Source organism: Trachurus trachurus (assembly GCF_905171665.1).
Source record: "Trachurus trachurus genome assembly, chromosome: 6".
Taxonomy (NCBI): Eukaryota; Metazoa; Chordata; class Actinopteri; order Carangiformes; family Carangidae; genus Trachurus; species Trachurus trachurus.
In genome coordinates, this window is record NC_139897.1 from 19879584 (window position 1) to 19898411 (window position 18828).

The following is an 18828-nucleotide window of genomic DNA, read 5'->3' on the forward strand; positions in this document are numbered from 1 at the left end:
CCTCTGTCATTCCTCGCTAAGGTCAAACAGCAGACAGACGTGTGCGCCCAACACACACACACACACATTTCAGTAAAGTGGTGGTCTTCAAAAGCCACAAATGAACATACTACACACTATATCACCACCAGATTGAGCTGATATGGTGATGGTTAACTATCATCTACGATATTTGTTTACAATACATATGGGCAACTGCCTGTGGTAACTCGTGGGCTACAGAGCAGTATTATAGTAATATAGAGCAGTACTAAGTCATTTTTACTAATTTTGAGCTCAAAAACTGATGTTTAGTCATCTAATTACATGTAAAAGTAAATACACACACCAACACACATTCAAATCATCAAAACAGTTATAGTGCAACAGCTGCTCATAATAAATTTGTATGAATTATGAGGAAAAAGAATACATAAATAAAGGGTTGAGTGAGAATATACCATGGATTTATAATACATCCATGGAATATACCCACAACACCGCCATCAGAGTATCAATTTCAAAAGGATACTTTGTTTAGAGAGACTAAACAATGCTACTGCTACATAAATACACTCTCGACTCGATAAATACACAGAGGCCAAATAAGTTTCTGTGTGTGTGTGTGTGTGTACATGTGTGTCTCACAGTATGGATTCAGCTTGTGTGTGAGAGTGTGAGAGCCTTCTAATACCAGCAGCCAGCTGTTCCTAATATAATGGCACAGATTAAGTCCAGACGCTCCCTTCATCCTTCCATCTCTCCATCTCTCCTCCCTTCAGCACCCCCAACCCTGTTAACCCCCTCTCCCCGGTGACAACAGGACTAATGGATGGCCACATGACCTAGATATACACCAATGGGCTGTCGCCAAGCACTGTATGTGCATCAGCAATGAAGCTAGCAACACACTGTAGCAGACAGACTGTTTTTTTTTACTGTAAAAAAGAAGAAGAAAGAAAATAAATGGGAATCATTTCATCATCATGGGAAGAGTGCAGCACACGCACAAGAAGGATGTGCAGACATTTATTCTTTCATTTGCTCATCTGCAGTGCCTCTATACTCTTCTATTGCAGCACTTTGTTCAGACGCATTGATTCTATCCTCACAAGACCCACCTGTTCAGTTTCCTTTATTGGAACAATTATTATTGGGGGGAAAACACATCCCGTAATCAACAATAAAAGTTGACCCCGGGGCATGCATGGTGTTTAAGCATTATCCATAGTGTGGCTGAAAGCATTAAGAATCGAGGTCAAGGCACAAACAAAGCTGCCTGGGAGTGGGGACACATATGCTCATTCATCCGACTGCAGTAAATCAAACTTTTATAACAATCATTCCCAGGAAATGCATACATCCGCCTTGACCGAACCTAAGCAGCAGAAATATTTTAAGCAACTGTCACAGCTCCACCACTCCCGTGTTAGAAAAGTTGACCTGATTTTTTTTAAAGGCAGAGTTAGTCTTAGAAACTGGTACCGTCTACCATCCACTTTTATTTTTTATATTTAAAATATTTAAAGAATATCTTCTACCAAGTAAAAGGGAAGGAGAAATCTAAAAACTGTAAGTAGTGTGTCTAGGAGGACGTGCAGAAGGCAGAACTAGGTCTACTGTTACTGTTTAAAAAAAGCAGACACATGGTCTAATTTTGTGGCACTCTGTGGGAGGATGTGTGGTTTAGTCGTTCTATTCTGAGTCTTGCGGGGGGAGCAGGTATATTTTAAGGAATGCACATGGAGAAAATGCTTTCCACCAAGACTTCCCATTAGATCTTGCTTAAAATAGGAAACCCCCTTTTACATCTGCGGAGACTCGGGTGGTCCATAACCATGGTAAATGTTAACTACACCTTTGTAAACCCAACATCCATCCACCCTGTCCTACTCAGAGTTCCCGTCCCCTCCCCTCCCTAATAGAGGGGTTGGGACTGTTGAGATTGAGATGACGCTACCAAAAATGAAGAGAAGGGGAAACTTTTCTAAAATTAAGCACAACATTATTAGATGCACATTTTTAATCAGCTCTCTGCTATGTAGTTTGCTGCACTTATTGCAGCTCTTATCCTTCCCGTGAAATGAGAAAAGAGCCATTAGTGGAGGAGTTATTATTTACCCCCCTCCTTTGCCTTGATCTAGTTTAACTGGTCCTCTTTGAATTTTAATTGTATGCCCCTGAGCAAAGAATTTGTCACTTGGGCACAATGCTTTCACTATTCCTTGAGCTTCAGGTTAGACTGGCAGGGGAAACAGCCTCCCTCTGTACATAGAGCAGGTTTCTGAGAACAGAGAGTTTGGTCAGGGAGGAGGGAAGAGCAAGGTAAACATAGGCTGCAAATGATACCTTGGATTCCCTTCGAGGGGGTAGGAAAGGGGCTCGGATTCAGGTACAGGCTGCGGGTGAAACGCAGGGGTGCAAATACAATCAATTATGCATCTGAGAACAGAACCAGAGATACAGCTACATGAAAACACGAGCACAGATCCAAAACTAATCCTAATCAAAAAAAAAATCTCTCTGCTTCTGCTTGTGTGTGTTTGTACTCTCCCACCCCCCCCCAGACACCTTCCTGTTACAAATTATCACACTGTACAAAACGTCTGACACCATGCGCACAGGCTCTAAAGCAAGCTGTAGCGTATGAAACAAAAAAGAGTATCACCACAAAAAACACTAACCACACTGCAAAATGTAGAGCTGCTGCTTTCATTACAGGCTCGTCAGTATCATTTTGTATTGTTAGATGTAACATGTATCTGCATGCATACTGGATCATCGGAGAATGTCAGACACGCTTAGTGAAAAGTCAAGTTCAGTCACAGTCCATCAACAACAATGTTCAATGTGGTTATATTCCTAACTGATTGATGAGGCAGTTATGTCGCTCTTTGAAAAAAAAAATTGAAGTGAGAAAAAAGCTGTGTTCATTTATCCCAAATTTCTAAGACAGAAACTAATATCACTGAATTTCCTCCAACTCGTTACACATGGGCCTCCATTACTTTGCATTATCATTCCCTGAACAATAAATCATACAGCTGCAGCACCACTTGCTCGAACAGTCTTATTTATTTCAAAGACTTCAGACGTATTACATGCAAATCTAAAAATATAATTTGCTTTGCATTTTCTTCACATTTGCTTTCATAGAATAAATCTGAATTAGAGAGCATGCCCCCCCGGCACACACACTGGAGCCATGTTTGACCCGGCAGACCAAGCCAGCTGGCTGTCTATACGGTTGGATCCAGGCCAGGAGTGGTGTGTGTGTATGTGTGTGTGTGAAAACCGGCCTAGCCAGGCTGAGCTGATGAGAAGGGGTCCAGCAGTGGTGCCAGCATGGCTCCCTTCGTTTACATCAAAGTGCAACAGACAAGAACGCATGCACACACGTGTACACACAGAGAGACGATAGCAGAACATATAAAGTCTCCGTGGTGAGACTCTGCAGCCGTGACTTTGACTTGCACTGACGCATCCTCACTCGAATTCATTCTCATGTTGCTCCACTCGGAGCATTAAGGACACTCTGTGTGTGCAGCACCACTTCAACACCATTAAGGACATTCTCATCGTCAGCGGAGGGAACCTGATACAGAAACACATCTGACAGCACTTTCTGAACAAAAACATGCATCTGCCTGCACACTGTATCGCACATACAGTACAGTACATTGTGATGCAAACACACACTGATCCAGACTCCTAAACGTACTCAAGATTCACTAAATCAAGATTACAAACAGTCTGTGGGACCGGCTCAGCCATCTTTAACTTCTCCTCTTATCACCAGCGAGATAGAACAGAAAAGAAGTGGACTGTGAAGATAAAACTGCGGAGAGGACGTAGTAAATGATAGTTCAAAGAAGCATGACTAACTAAGAAATGTGGGCTGGTAACATCAAAGCGTGTGATCTGGATCTCCTGCCTGCCTGCCTGAGAGAATCTGATTGGTAGAAGTAGAGAGGTGATTTCCCTCTCTACCCAATTAATTTTCAGCCTTCAGAAAGGCACCCCGACCCCTAATTGCATCAAGGGAGAGTCAGAGGTCAACAGCAATTTCACAACCCTCAGTTTTCATTGTGCAGATGTTTGAGAGCCGAGCCGGGTGGGGCGTTATGAGAAAATGTTTGATGGATACATGAAGGTGAAAGTAGAAGAAATGTCTTGGCAGCAGATGACTGTGCTTATTTACCAGAACAGCAATTGCTTTATGACAATATCTAAGAGTTTGACAACAGCAACAATTTTCCTGTTAAAGTACCCCGAGTCTACACGACACCGCCTCACTGCTCTAAATGTCAGACCTGCATTTCCACTGTCAAAGCTTGAAAAAGTCAAGGCATGAAAAAGCAACATATCGGTTAATTTTACTTATCACATTGCACTTTAAATTATATATAAGGGCTATGTAAATTGGATTCCCTGCTCCACTTCAAATCGCTGCAGCATTTTAAAGGCCCTGTCTGGCCTTTTTATATAGCAGAGACCCTCTGTGACAGAAAAGGAAATAATGAGCTATAGAGGTAGCAGTGAAATAGATATAGACAAAGGGGAGAGAAAATGAGCTTGTGTTTGATTAAGCCAACTCAGACTAGAGCCTGGACAAAGTATGGTTCTCAGGGGAGGGGCTGTGGTGAGGGCAGGGGGGGGGGATCCCCTGCCTGTCTGCTGGAGAGACGAGGAAGTGTGAGGGGCTGGGAGGAAGATGTCAGCCAGCAGAGACCTAGAATCTGCCTGTATCCTGACTTGACAGAGGAAGGGTCATTAAGTAATGGATAATAGATGACAAGGTGTTGGATAAATGATTTTAATTAATGATGCTAAAGTAAAAAAGCAGCCCAGTGGGAGGCAGAGGGTGGGAGCCCATCATGGACGCCTTATATTAATATCACATTTAATCAACGACCAGCTTCTAAAGATGAGCATATTCTGGTTTTTATTTGGGATGTCCAGATCACCATTTTTGTCATGCAACTGAAGCGGTATTAAACTACACAGCACACAATATCAGTGTGACTACAAAACAAAAATGCTATTTATACTAAAGCTATCGGATTTTATGGATAAAAAAAACATAGTAAAAAGGTGAAGGATCTAATGAAAAACAAGCAGCAGATGTGTTCTTTATCATGTATACAGTGGGGAAAATAAGTATTTAATCCCCTGATTTCATTTGATCAAAACCACATTTACACTAGATCAAAACAACCTTTATATGATGATATTATTTCTGTTTATTGTTGATATTCTGTCCCTCTCTGTAAAAAATAGACTTGCAATAAAAACTTTAGACTGTGTCCATTCTTAGGGGAGCAAACTTACAAAATCAGTAGGGGATCAAATATTTATTTTCCCCATTGTATAAAACAATAATATATAAATGAGTCAAAGTCTGACCTATTGCATTTTCAGCATAGGTTTGGACACCAAAGAAAAATAAGTAGTTAAATCTGAAAGCACAACAAGGCCTGTTCTCCAGCACACAACTTTAAAACCTACTGTCCCGTCTTAGATGTCTGACAAGTCCCTGATTCTGCCTCAGGTGAAATACTTACATCTCCCTCTGTTCAAAACCATAAAGTGACCAGCAAGTCTTAAATAAGACACATTTTTAGAGTGTTTCGGTTTCAATCCTTTCAGAGCCTCTCGCAATATACCAACACAGCATACGAGCAGACCAATCACATACATTAATCTACACTTGTGATTAACTCCAATCACCTTCTGGAAACTGGTGAGATACATGAGCTGCTGCCCTCCTCCTCCCACCTGAGATCACAGCTTGGGGGGTTCTTCTCAATGAGAAACTGTGAGAGAGGGAACAAACCAGCTTCACACCACCTCTGTGACCGGCCAGAAACTCTTCAAAAACAAAAAAGCTGGCTAACCGCTCTGTATTGGACTGCTAGGTGCTCTCACACCCAAGATGAATGGATACTGCCACAGCGAGACTTGCTCATGATTTGTACATTTTATGGGAAGCAATTGGGTCGACCTGCAGAGAGTGCAAGCTCTCCCCTTTGTCTCCACACATACTTGATAGTCATGTCACAGGCTGGCAGAGGAGACAAATGAATTTAATATAATGAGGTTGGACTTTCTTTATAGATACAATGACTGAGCAGCCACGGTGTGTTACACAGAAGTGTGGTATACCAAAACATTTTGACAAGTCACTGTGTCTTGTAAAGTAGTAGACAAGAAGTCATGCAATATGGAAATAATAAAATAAAGAGGACTGCTGCGTCACAGTCAGACATCAGGAGTCTGTTAGCCCTTTGCAGCAGGTTTTACGTTCAGAGTACGCAGGACTTCCTGTGAGATTTTTTCAACAGCACGTGTGTCAACAACGGTAAAAACTGTCCAATGTTCTAAGTGTTAAAGCAAAGTTTAAGTTATCTATCCTGACTTTGATTATGTTTTGGTCTTATAGGGGAACCATGCATTTCATGTTTTTGTTTTCTCCAATCTTTTACATATTAAATTCTGAAAATATATCATAATAATTCATTTCATTTATTATGAGCAGGATGAAGAAAACTTATGATACCAACTGGCCCTTTCCAATTCTTATTGTCAAATGTTTTGTTTTTATGTAAAGCACATTGAGATGCCCCTTGGTATGAAATGCGCTATATAAATAAAGCTGCCTTGCCTTGCCTTTCTTAAAACAAAAGAGCACACATCAGATGAAATGCCAATTGACAGCCACCAATATACAAAGAAAAATAAAAAACAAAATCCACAACCAAAACCTTTCAAGACAAAATGTTTCTATATAAATTCCCCACCTTTTTCTTAACTGAAAAAAATCCTGAGAAGGTAACACAATTTAAAAGAAAGTCAGGCTTAGACTTGCATATTGTTTGTTTAAGATTATTATATATTTAAATGATGCTCCAGTAGTGATTAAGCAATTATAATTATGGTTTGGCTAAACAGATCAACACTTCCCACGGCCTGTCCATCCTCTTGCTCTCCCTGTCTGCCACCTGCCCTCTCTGTGTCCCGTCATCCACCACTGATGGATACGTTTATAGAGGCTGGCAGCAGCTCGCAGGCTTTTCATCGACAGACACATGGACTAATCAGAGTGCTAATCATACACACATTCTGGTGATAGGGTGGATCCTAATAAATAGTGATAGCTCTCCTAAAGATGCCACTTTGCTTTACCTTTAAGGGTCAGTGTGACCAAATGACATAAAAATATGTTTTCTCACTCTCCCTGGGTGGTATACTATCTACAGAGTCTTATTGCAGACCGTTTTGTTACACTTCTACTGCCCCGCCCCTTAATGAAATAAAGATCTACCTTTTCATATTGGTGTGTTGCACTTAGTGTCCTTATGCTGTTTCACAATAGGTTGTTTTTTCCAGGCATCACTAATATACTCAGAGACTCTCAGATCACACACAAAGATGGACGGAGCCACTCTGCAACCATCAGGAACACAATGCCTCCCTCAGTGTTGATCTCATTAAATTACACTTTGCTTTGCTGATCAAAAGGGACTGCTGGGTACTCTGTTTTCTGTGAATGGGTTTCTACAACACTCATTACAGATGATATTTAGCATTACTAACACCCCCTTTATTTGTTATACAACCAATTTGGACTTACTCAGACCATGAATGAATGACTAGATATTCATATCCTGGCTCCAGGATGATATTGTGTAACAACATATGTGTGCCTATGCTAATTAAGGGTATGACCCATAGACCTTATTATCCTGACCTAGATCAAGAAATGTATTGATGAAAATGATGATAAGCATTACACTCTTAGAAAAATAAACAAAGGAGAGCATTTCTACAACAGTACTAGATGAAATGAAAGCTGAATCAGTCCTCACGGCTTTAGCAAAGGTTGTCAAGTTGCTATTTTAACTTTGCAGTTTTAACACTGATGACCTCTGCACAGAATAAAAAGCTGAAGAAGTTTGCCAGATGTGTGAGATAAAGGGACAGAAAAAGGTTTTGGTATTTCAGTGTGTGAGTTGGAGGAGATGTATGACTATTTTCTGCTTGTTGTACTTTCCACTTGTGTTAACCTAACTGTGATGATCACAGTATAAAATTCAAAAAGTGTTGCTATTGGGTGACTGACACAAACAAAGCCGAGCCAGAGTGATTCACTGCTGATGTGCTAGACTGGACGCGTAGAAAAGAATAAGACATCCTCCATCTGTTGACTCACAGTACATGAACATTTTAGATTCCATGCTCAGTGAGTGGACGACGTGTGCGTGTGCACTGTGCACAACACCGTGCTACCGTGCCTTCAAACTGGAACACAGATAAGGAAGCTATGTAGAAAAGTGATTAAATCAGTCGACGGGGAAAATAAACTGTCAAGTATTTATGGCCATTATCTCACTGTCGTAGTAAATCAGATGGTCTGAATGTTTGTGGCTTTAAACGGTGGACAAAACTGAGATGAGAGAACAATCTGAGCGTGAGCTACTGGGTGCAAGTTCAGACCCATTTTGCCTGGTTAATGTGTAATTTACTGTTAAACCTCATATGTCTTCATGCCTCACACACATGCCAAGATAAACAGCTTGGGCAAGGCTGTATCCAAACACTTCCTGTCTGATATAAGCAGGCAACTTGCAAGTGATGCTTTTCTTTCTTTTTTCCCCCCAGAACTACTGCAGTACAGCCTGCAACTAATGGAGAGCTGGAAGGAACAGCAGAGCAAAAACATTTCTAACTGAATATAAGTTTCAGGTTACCAAAAGCAGAGATGTGATAGTAAGTGTCTGTTGATTGGTGTAATAAGAACACCTGGTTTCCACTGGACAGATGTGCTGAACAGCTGATTGCCTCTAGTATTGACCGACATACATAAAGACGCTTTATTCTTCCAGGAGAGACCAAAATACACAGAGTAATAAGGATGGTGGGCTGAAAAAAGAAACAGCAACTAGTCATTACACGTTTTCTGCCACTGAATGAAAGCTCAACATGTTCTCCAGGCGCACTGCCTGTTTTAAAGCTTTGTGTATCTCTCTGAAGTATCACTCTGTATCCAGCTGTCCTCAAACAACCCCAAACATTTACTCCCTTCTAACCCAAATGAATCTGACACACCCTGTAAGCTGCCGAGTTCTGTCAAACTGTTTCTTTTCTTACAACGCTGCACTGTGTGCCCTGCTCCGGCTTTGCAACACTGACACACAACTGCTCACAAGGACGAGCACACAGGTCTCCAAAACAGCTTTAATTTCACAGCTACTTTATCGACACAGGGATGGAATAGCTGCAGAAAGATAGCTGAAAAAATCTAATGAAACTTGGCATAAACAGAAACTACATCTGTTTCACACCTTAAGAGACATGTCCTAATTCCTCCTCCTGCTAAAAAAGTGAGTTAACCCTCCTGGTAACGCTGGGTAAAAACGTGTCCGTATTTGTGTCGAATTCTGAAAGTAGGCAGACGTCTAGGTTCACATATTAAACCTTAAGCAACATGAACTGCAACATGTAAACGGCACCAGCTGGCTCTGTAACTGAAGCTAAACAGGTAGCCCATTTAATTGAGCGTATATGCATTATTAAGGCATTAAACAGGGGTTGGGGATGGGGGGGAGGTGCTGTGGGGGCCCTGCAGGTGAGAGCTCAGCTTACCTTTCACCTGAGCCACAAGGGACACCGCATCCAGAAGCCTTTGTGGGAGCAGCCTGTCTCACCTGCAGCAGAGACAACACAAAGTTAGAGACAGGTTTCACCATTACTCACACGCTGTAGAAACAGACTAACCGCCGCGCTACCGGAGTCTCGCCTTCTTCTCCCTCGCTCCTCCTGGTCACACCACAGCGCTAAGGAGGGCGGGGCCCCGCACAGTCTCAGTCCTAAGAGAGCCACTGACATCACTCTGGGCTAAGTGCACACTTGTGTTTACACACACACCACTGTCAGTTACAATTAGTCCATGTAGCTTATGTAGGCTTGGTATGAAAGGCCCAACGGTAAGTGAAACAGTATAAAAGCATGATTACAGTATATGGTATTTCATGTAGAGAAAAAGGATTCTACTAAGTGCAAGTTTAGATAACAGAAACACAGCAGGAGTCACAACCAATCACAATCCATGAAGACTGGAGGTATCTGACAGGTGCATGGGAATCCATTTTTAATGAACACACTTCTTATTCCAATTTAAAAATTTGCCCTCTCATTCTGAATGGCTGTACTCGACATATAGTGTATTGTTTACAGCTAGAATACATTCTTATTTCAACATCCCATTCTGGTGTTTTGTTTTCCCTTGAAATGCCTCTTAATCCTGCCAGGGCAAAGAACAATGCATTCTCCAACAGCTGGGATGTGTGATAAGCCACAAATCCAAAAAAACCAAAAACAAAACAACGCACACATCAGTTCATACAACAACATCCACATTAACACACACACACACACACACACACACACACCCTAATATACAATAAACGCATTAATATGAGTCCCAGTCCTAGATTCAGAGTTGCTTCCACAAATGCAATATTGTACTCACTCAGGGCAAAGTGATAAATATATAAATCTTAAAAATCTGCATTGCACCGAAACATTTGCATAGTAGAAGTTTGTCTGTATAAAATTCCAGCTATATCTTCACAGAACCCATATATCATGGATATTTTTTGTTGGATTATTACCACTTCACACAGCCAGCAGAACTTCTGCCAACTAAAAGAGAAATCACAAATTCCCACTCCGACAGCCTCACTTTACCCAAGTTTTCAGTGACTCTGTTAACCCTGCATGACATGAAACTAAACTTTAACAGTTTAAAAAAAGGACTTGCATGAATCTCTGCAGATGACGACGAGTTAATGATCTGATAGGAAGCCAACAAGTGTAATGGGTTGGGGCATAGGGGTGTTATCCGTGCCTTTAAATCCAACTGCCGAGCTAAAGGAGGAAGCCATAACACTTGAGTATGTCTAACCTAAATAAGAAGTGAACTGAGAGAGAATCCCGGGGCTGACAGCGCTTGAGGGACAAAGACAAAGGGGGGAGGTATAGTGCAAAGGAGATGTGAGCCAAACGCAGACAGCAGCTAGAGGAAAACAGAAAGACACCGAGAGGGGAAAAAGATAAGATAGGCTAATTTATGACAATCTCTGGGGGCACGCCTTTATCAAAATAATAAAACACTACTGATGTGTATTTGTTTTTCTGCTCCAGACAGATTTGTATGACATCTGAAACATAACTCAAGAAAATGATAAAAATAAAAAACTGAACAAAATGTGAAATACAAAGAGAGAAAAGTGAAGGAAGACACTGTGACCCAGAATGTGACATGGTTTGGATGGAGGGACTCCAGATCTCCACCACTTTCTCTCACACACACAGTGTCCTACATTCACTTTCTCACTCACACCAGATGTGAAGTATCAGACGAAGCATGTGCCACGTAGAAACGACATTTGTGATATTGCATTCAGCACATGGCGAAGGATGAGGAGAAACGTGCACAGCACTGGCTCGAGGAAGCTATAACGTTCGAAACTATCACTTACTGCAGGGAGCTGTGGTGCTGCCAGTGTCTTTTATTTTTTAAATTCTACTTGTAGTCTCAGGGAAGCGAAGCCAAGTAAAACTCAGCAAGGACACAATTAGCCACACCGGCACTGCAAATTGAAAACTATATGGATTGCGGATGCGTGAAACACTGCCACATGCATATTGTATAACCAGCACTTTGCACGCTTCTCTCCAAGCATACAGCTAAGTAACATTTACATCAGAGCACCGAGCTGGCCAACTTTCCCAGGAGAGAGCCAAGACTGACTCATAGGAGTGGTCCAGGTCCAGGCCAGATCCTACCCACTGATTTATAGTTGTGTCTCTGGCTCAATTAGGGAAAACAATAGGAAGGATGTGTGAGTATTTGAGGCGAAATAGGTACTGCAACCAGTGAGAAACTCATGCAAAACTAACAACCAGCTGATCTTCAATAGTAGACATGATTGATGTGATGTGAGCAAAATATCATTACAAAATGTTTTGAATAACACAATATATAAAACTGTTTGTCATCTAATAACCTGGGGTTTGTTAACTGTTATCTGGTTAACACACTGCCACTGTGTTGTCTGCATGATTGTGGTTACAGTATGTCTTGTGCTTTGACTGATGACCTTTTTACTAAAAAGCCTGAAGATAAGTGCCTGGATAACGCCTGGATTTCTATTCATAACATTAAACCTTCAAAAGTCAAGCATCTCATCAGCCGTCAGCTCCACTTCCCTCTCCATCCATGCGTGGCCACTTATCTTAATGCAATTTCGAGCTAAGGTCACATATGGTTATGCAGTAAAGGTAGACAGTTGACAAGAGCCAGATATGAAGTCGGTGTCTGAGGTCTTTTCAATTAATTGATTATTAGGCAAAGTCCTTCATCTGCTTCTGGATCACAGACTCTAATCCAAGTGGACAATAAAAGCTGATAATTACAAAGTCCTGCGGTATAGAGTCGGGGTGGGCAAACTTTTTGGCTCAGGGGCTAAAATGAGTTTTAAAACTTGACAGACGTGCTGGGCCAGCATCAGATGGACGTTTGTGTGAACTAATATTAATTACATGTAAAAGACATTACCTAAAATTTAAAGAAGACTTACTGTACATTCAAATTACAGAGCAGTATTGTTGGTCACCCTTTTTTGCCAGTACATCAAAGTTTGTGGTATTTGCTATAACTTGATATTCAACTGGCCGGATTAAAAAGCAGGCCTTAGTATGTCCATGCCTGGTGCAGAGTGATTGTTTGTCCAGTTGAGCTAGGGCACACCGACGGGGAGAAGAGCATCAACCTAATCATTCTCCCTGCAAGGGTGCAGAGAAATCAGAGGCCTGAGACACCAAGGACCCAAAGTGAGCACTCACCGATCATAATGATGGCAGATTAGGCTAAATGCAGTGGCACTGGTTCCAAGAGCACTCTGCATTAAATGCACTCAAATGCCTTTGAGGCTAATTATTGCTCATCACTTGTTCTCCCAAACTGTTCTCCTGTTGTCAGGGGAACCAGGTTTAACTCCTAAACAGGTACCAACTCTTCTCAGGGATCCAACAAAAGGAGACGAGCAACAGATGGGCCCCACATCCAAATTATGAGGTTTAATTTGCATTTTGTGAAAGTTTTTGATGAAAAATTAAGTTTGTAACTGTGCTGTCTGAGGAACCTCACTTTGTACATTTGACACTGTGTCACCTGGCCTTTTTGCTTTGTACAAAGAGGCAAAGCCAATATTAATACAATATCTTGCGCTAAACATCAAGTCCATTTATGTTAGTCCTCTTCTCATTGTGGAGCTCATGCCTCTGTAAAAAATAATTGCCAAAATATTAACGGCAATTCATCTTCACAAGTGAACTGCTGCTCTGGGCGGCCAAGTTTTTAAATTTGGCTGCAATCTCCATTAAATGTTACAGAAGCCTTATTAGAGACAAAAACTGCAGCCAGAGGGAGGACACGGTGTCTTAATACCCCATTTTTAAAGGAGACACAGGTACGACGTGGTTCTACTGAACGTTATGTAAGTGCCAAATTTCAGTTTTAGTTTGCTCCGTTCGCTCTCTCTCCCACGCTTACCCACTCTTGCCAATGCTCTCATTTTAACATCAATATCATTAAATTAATTTTCCAGCTCGAACCGTTAACCAGTGTCTACCAGTGTCAACCAGGGACACTGTGGATCCAATCACATCGACCACCAATCCACTTCACTGTGTCAATCTGGATGGGCTAGATAAGGTTTTCTTTTTTCCACTGCGCTTCCTCCCGCCCGACATTTTACATGTGGTCAGTACAGGAATGTATTATTTATTGGCCACATGCAAAACATGTATGTAAGTGGGTAGGTACTCTCCTGCAGCTTGGTAAAAAAAAAGATAATATTTGAACATCGGCTTCGAAGCTGACACATGTGAACCTGACATCATCAGTTTCCTAGTTTACACAAAGGTTAGTGGAGCAGCCAATAAACTATTGTCAGCAGCTGAGTGTGAAAATTATAAACATGACAGGAAGAGGACGGTCACTCGATCACTAAAAGAAGCTTAAATGTCAAAGCCAGCACTCCATCACAAAACCATCATAATGTGACATTAAAAGAATTCTCTCTGACATTTTAGAAAAACAGACTTGTTTGCTCCCATACCGAGAGTCAGGTGAGAAGATCAATATCAATTTCATATCCCTGCATTCAGTAAAAAGATCAAACCAAGATGTATTTATCCAAGTACAAAAGAGCGGAAGCAGAGGGGAAAAGGCTGAAAGCAGGGAGACACAAACACTGGAGGGGGAGATAAATGCTGCTGCACTGGTTTTCTATGGACATTTTCATAATTTCTTCCTGTCCTGTGTTGGAAGACATTTGAACCAACATAATCCAAACATGCCACGATGGAAACTACAGCCCTTTTTGTGGCAACTTATCATACACACTGGCTGAGTGTTAAATACCCAAAAGGCAGATTTGGGGTGTAGTACCACTTTAAGACTGAAATCAGATGATGATCCCGTGTCATGGAAACTGTCCATGCTCTGAAACCTGAGGTCTTTCTTAAAGGTTAAGTCGATGCTTGCTTTCTTGGAGCAGCTTGGCAGTGATGGCTATACTTGACTGTCACAAGTTTCCTTATAGTGTAACTTAACACAAGTGTCACTTTCTCCACTCACCTGACTACTACATTAGGAAAACAGAGACTGCGGGCTTGTAAATAAGACGTTGGCACTTACGTATTAATATTCTAATAACAAAGTTCTGGTATTGAAAGTTAAGGATTATCTGTAGCCAATGAAATGCCATGATGTGGTCAGTAGCCAGATGCCAAAAATTAGAGCCAATCTCACTAGGTCTGCACGGAGGACCATGATGACCTCCAAAGAAGGCTTTAATGGGCTGATGTTAAAACCATGACATAACCAAACCTCTCAGCAACACCTCTTTCATAATAAAACGCGGTGAAAAGTATGTCAAAAAAACCTACAGCAGCCCAGCTGTAAACTCAACACAGACACTGCAGCTTATCCCTTGAAACTGCAGATTATAGGCATTTGACATGGGTTGTGCACGGTGCCAATCGTTTTCTGGAACTGGACAAAGTCCCTGTACGAGGCCCGCCATTCAGAAACCGGCTTCAAAACAAATGCAGATCATAAGGACGACTTGTGAATCGCAGCCTCAGACTTGTAGGTACAGCAGAAAACTGATTACAGTGATCATGTCCGTCTCTGCCAATCTGATCTGATTTAAAGCGGATGATTGCTAAAACTGATTTTAATTTATTTTTCATGCAGATTATTTTTCATCTGATTGACATTTTTATGTACACACTTAATATTTTTATATTCATAATCCTAAATGTCTAATTTGCTGTGAGAAAGCGGGGGCGACAGTCTCTTTTTGATCCATAAGCTGATCACTGGTTCAGTGTTTAGCTAAATTGTTGATCACTGTGTTGAAAACAAAACATTATAAATATCCAGAGCACAGCACACACGTAGTGAAAGTTACCTTATAACACACCTTACATCAAACCTTGCTGCTCATTGTGCAACGAGGTCAAAGCACTCGTTCCACAGTAAAGTTAGCAGCTTTTTACTCAAGCATCGGCTCCATACATTAAGCCACGGATGAAAGAGAGAGAGGTGAATATCGATTGCAGAGGCGCTAGCAGCCGTGAGAAGGCTCCTGCTGCCACTACTGCCTCTGAGAAAAGAAGAGCAGTGGATCTATGGTGTTAAAGCTACTCTATAAATACACCAGGCAGCTACCCAGCAGGATAGAAACAAAACATCGAGGGGGTCAGGGGGGTTAATCGGAAAACCCTGAATTTGTATGCGGGATGAATATGGTAAGCAAGAGGCTGACAAAGAATGAGGAGCAGTGTCATCCTTGGAGTACAATTTGATGCAGTCCTTTTGTTTTTGACGATATAAAAGGTTACAAAGATTATTTGCGATGAACTATTAAAATGTAACATTAAGGGCTCCTTTAATCTGTATGGAAATCCTATAAAAGAAACAAAAACATTTCCAGGCAGACATACACTGTGTCTAAGGCTCAATAACTGTTGTAATGAGAGGGTTTCTAACAACATGTGATGCCAGCACAAAACAGTAATGTACACAGACATTACAGTCCTGATGTTAGCATAAAGAATAATACAACAGTTAAAGTTGACCCAGAGGGGATTTGCATCTCAGAAACAGGCTTAACAAAATTCATATCGCTATCTTTCAACATCTTAATTCTTACCATACATCATAACTTGTGTTGTCTCCAAGTTTAACGATGCAGCCATTAAATGACTACAACTATCAACGTGTGGGAGGATGCCTCTGTCAATCAGTCAGGCTGCAGGAAATAAACTGTCCCTTATTGTCCTGACTTGCAATGCTGAAGGATGGCAAGAAGTTCGTTATAATGGCACTGTGAAGTTGATGTTTGTCTGGTTTTTATCCTATATGACATCTGACATTGTGTCGTAATTAGTATAAGAAGAATTGAGTTATTGCCAAAGATGTGCTTTGTGAAGTCACAGAGACCGTGATGAGATGATAGCTTGGGGTCACCTGTGCAGAGTTATTAAAATGTCAAAACTTTTGTACTGTGACAAAATTGAGGAGTTTTCACCTGGAAAAAGTGCCATTCTGTGAGAAAGGACTTGTTTGAAGACTCGTTTCAAAGGCCAACTCACAGCTCAAAAGTAACTTGGTAACAAAAAAAACAACAACAAAAAAAACTCTGCAAGACCAAGAAAGGGGAAGGGAATCTTGGCACAATAGATGCTGCTAAAAGTGCATCTGCTCTCTCGGGGCAGAGAGACAGATTCAATATGGAGCAGTATTAGCCTAGATTCCCCCCACTAGATGTCGGGGAAAGCATTTATATCTCTGGGGAACTGGAACAGCACTGAGCCACTTATCAAACCCTGGAGTAGGACACTTCCATTGTTAAGGGCAGTCGGACTCAAACTCACAGTTTAGTGGTCAGGGCATCTTTTGGAAAACCACTAGCAGGGATTTTCACACATCAAACACTTACTGTGCCCTTTTTTCCTTTTTGTTTTGGTGAAGATTGCCTTACAATAGTGTGAAGTGACATTATGTTTGAGACAACCTAGCCTGCCTCCAGACTGCTTCAGCACATTCCACCTGATGTGGAAGTTTGCAGCATCAGGCCAAAGCTTCAATTATGATTGCTTGTTGGTTCTTCTCACTCTCTGGCCTCTTCCAAATGTTCCTCCTCATCTCACTTTAAATGAACTATTATCCATTGTTTCATCTCTTCCTGTATCTGCCAATATTGAACGGTGGTCATGGTGCAGCAGTGTGTCAGCAAAGACACTGAGCGTGCACCGCATGTGCAGTTTAACTGTGAACAGTGACCATATGCGAACGCTTGAATCTCCTGTTGACAATCTTTTTGTGAAGAAAACAAACACATCACATCACATCACCAGAATGTGTGGCTTGTTACATTGCACTGATGGTCACATATTGATCAATATCAAAAATGTAATTTAATGCCACCGTTTTTAACTGAAATACAATTGAGGCGACACAGCATGCTTGTTTGACCTCAAGGATACGCACTTTGTGGTGCGTGAAGTCTAAATACAAACACTGTTTACAACAAACCTTTTCATTTTAATTTCAACAAGTGCATTCATTAAAGACTGAATATATAAATGTTTGTTCTGGTTCTAAACAATTATTTATATTTGAGTCGAGAATTGGGTGCTGCTGTGTGCAACCGACACAGCACAACATTTTATGATTATATGGCTTGTGTAAGGATAGTCTAAATGTCAGTAGTGATGGCTCAGTGTGTAAAGCTGCCCTTCCCATTTTCCCCTGAATTCTGCATAAAGCCGAGTCAGCAATGTTTTTGAAGAATGTTTCCATCCTGGGACTTCATCGCCAGAATCGAGTGCTTTCATGCACTTCGGAGACCGACATTTTACTTTCTTCTAACTTCCGTTATAAGATATGAAATTGCACTTGCTGTGTCCCCCGATTCTTTTTTTGAATATATGGGGTAGAACATGAAAAGGGTAGACTTGTTTGCGAACTTGCATGCAGGAGCTGGCAGATCAGAAGCACACTCTGGCTTTCTGTGTAAATGGGACGGTGAGATGGTTCTGTTGCCTCTTCAAAATGGTAGAAAAGGTTTGTTGTGCTTCCAGTCTTCGTCAGCACAGGTCAGCTGCATAGCGTCCAATGGATATCCCTCTGCTTTTTGTCCAGCTCTAAAAGTCTGAACAATTTCCAATACGTTATGTAACACAATTCCACAGCGGGATTTGTAATCATTGGAGTTTGAATGATACCCTGAATAACAAACCCTGAATGTCAATCCAGTGCTTTTATTAGCACATGTGAACATCATGGGTGTATGTCTTTCTCCTTGATCTTACAACAGCATGGAGCACACACTTTGCATAAGGCACTTCCAGGGTGTGGTCTACCCCTCAGGAAATGCATTTGAGCTTCCAGTTTTTCCAATAATGCAGTTCAGCTTGTCGCTTTCGAAGCAATGCATTTTATCTGCATCACATGCTTGCATTTTTGGCATTATACTGGACACTTTGCATGCAGCACTTTAAGGTGTGGGGGCAAAATGCCACTGAAGAAGGCACTAGATAACATTTACGCTTCTCTGTTACATTCCCCTGCTCTTTGTAATGTCTATCTTTTCAAATAAAGGCTAAAAGAAAGATCAAGCTGATCTTTTAAAATATTAAAACAATTCTGACAGTGTGCAACTAAATTCCCAAAGAAACATTTCCTGATTCTGACATGTTGACACAGGG

The 18828-nt window shown here is 41.3% G+C and overlaps 1 protein-coding gene across 2 annotated transcripts in view; it reads right to left on the reverse strand.

The window, feature by feature from the left end:
- osbpl5 (oxysterol binding protein-like 5) overlaps positions 1-18828 on the reverse strand; it is a 40197-nt gene that overhangs the window by 18392 nt on the left and 2977 nt on the right. For both annotated transcript variants that reach the window (XM_083973206.1, XM_083973205.1), the window contains exon 2: positions 9625-9686. The gene's annotated coding sequence lies outside the window, so the exon portion shown is untranslated. The remainder of the gene's footprint in view (positions 1-9624; positions 9687-18828) is intronic.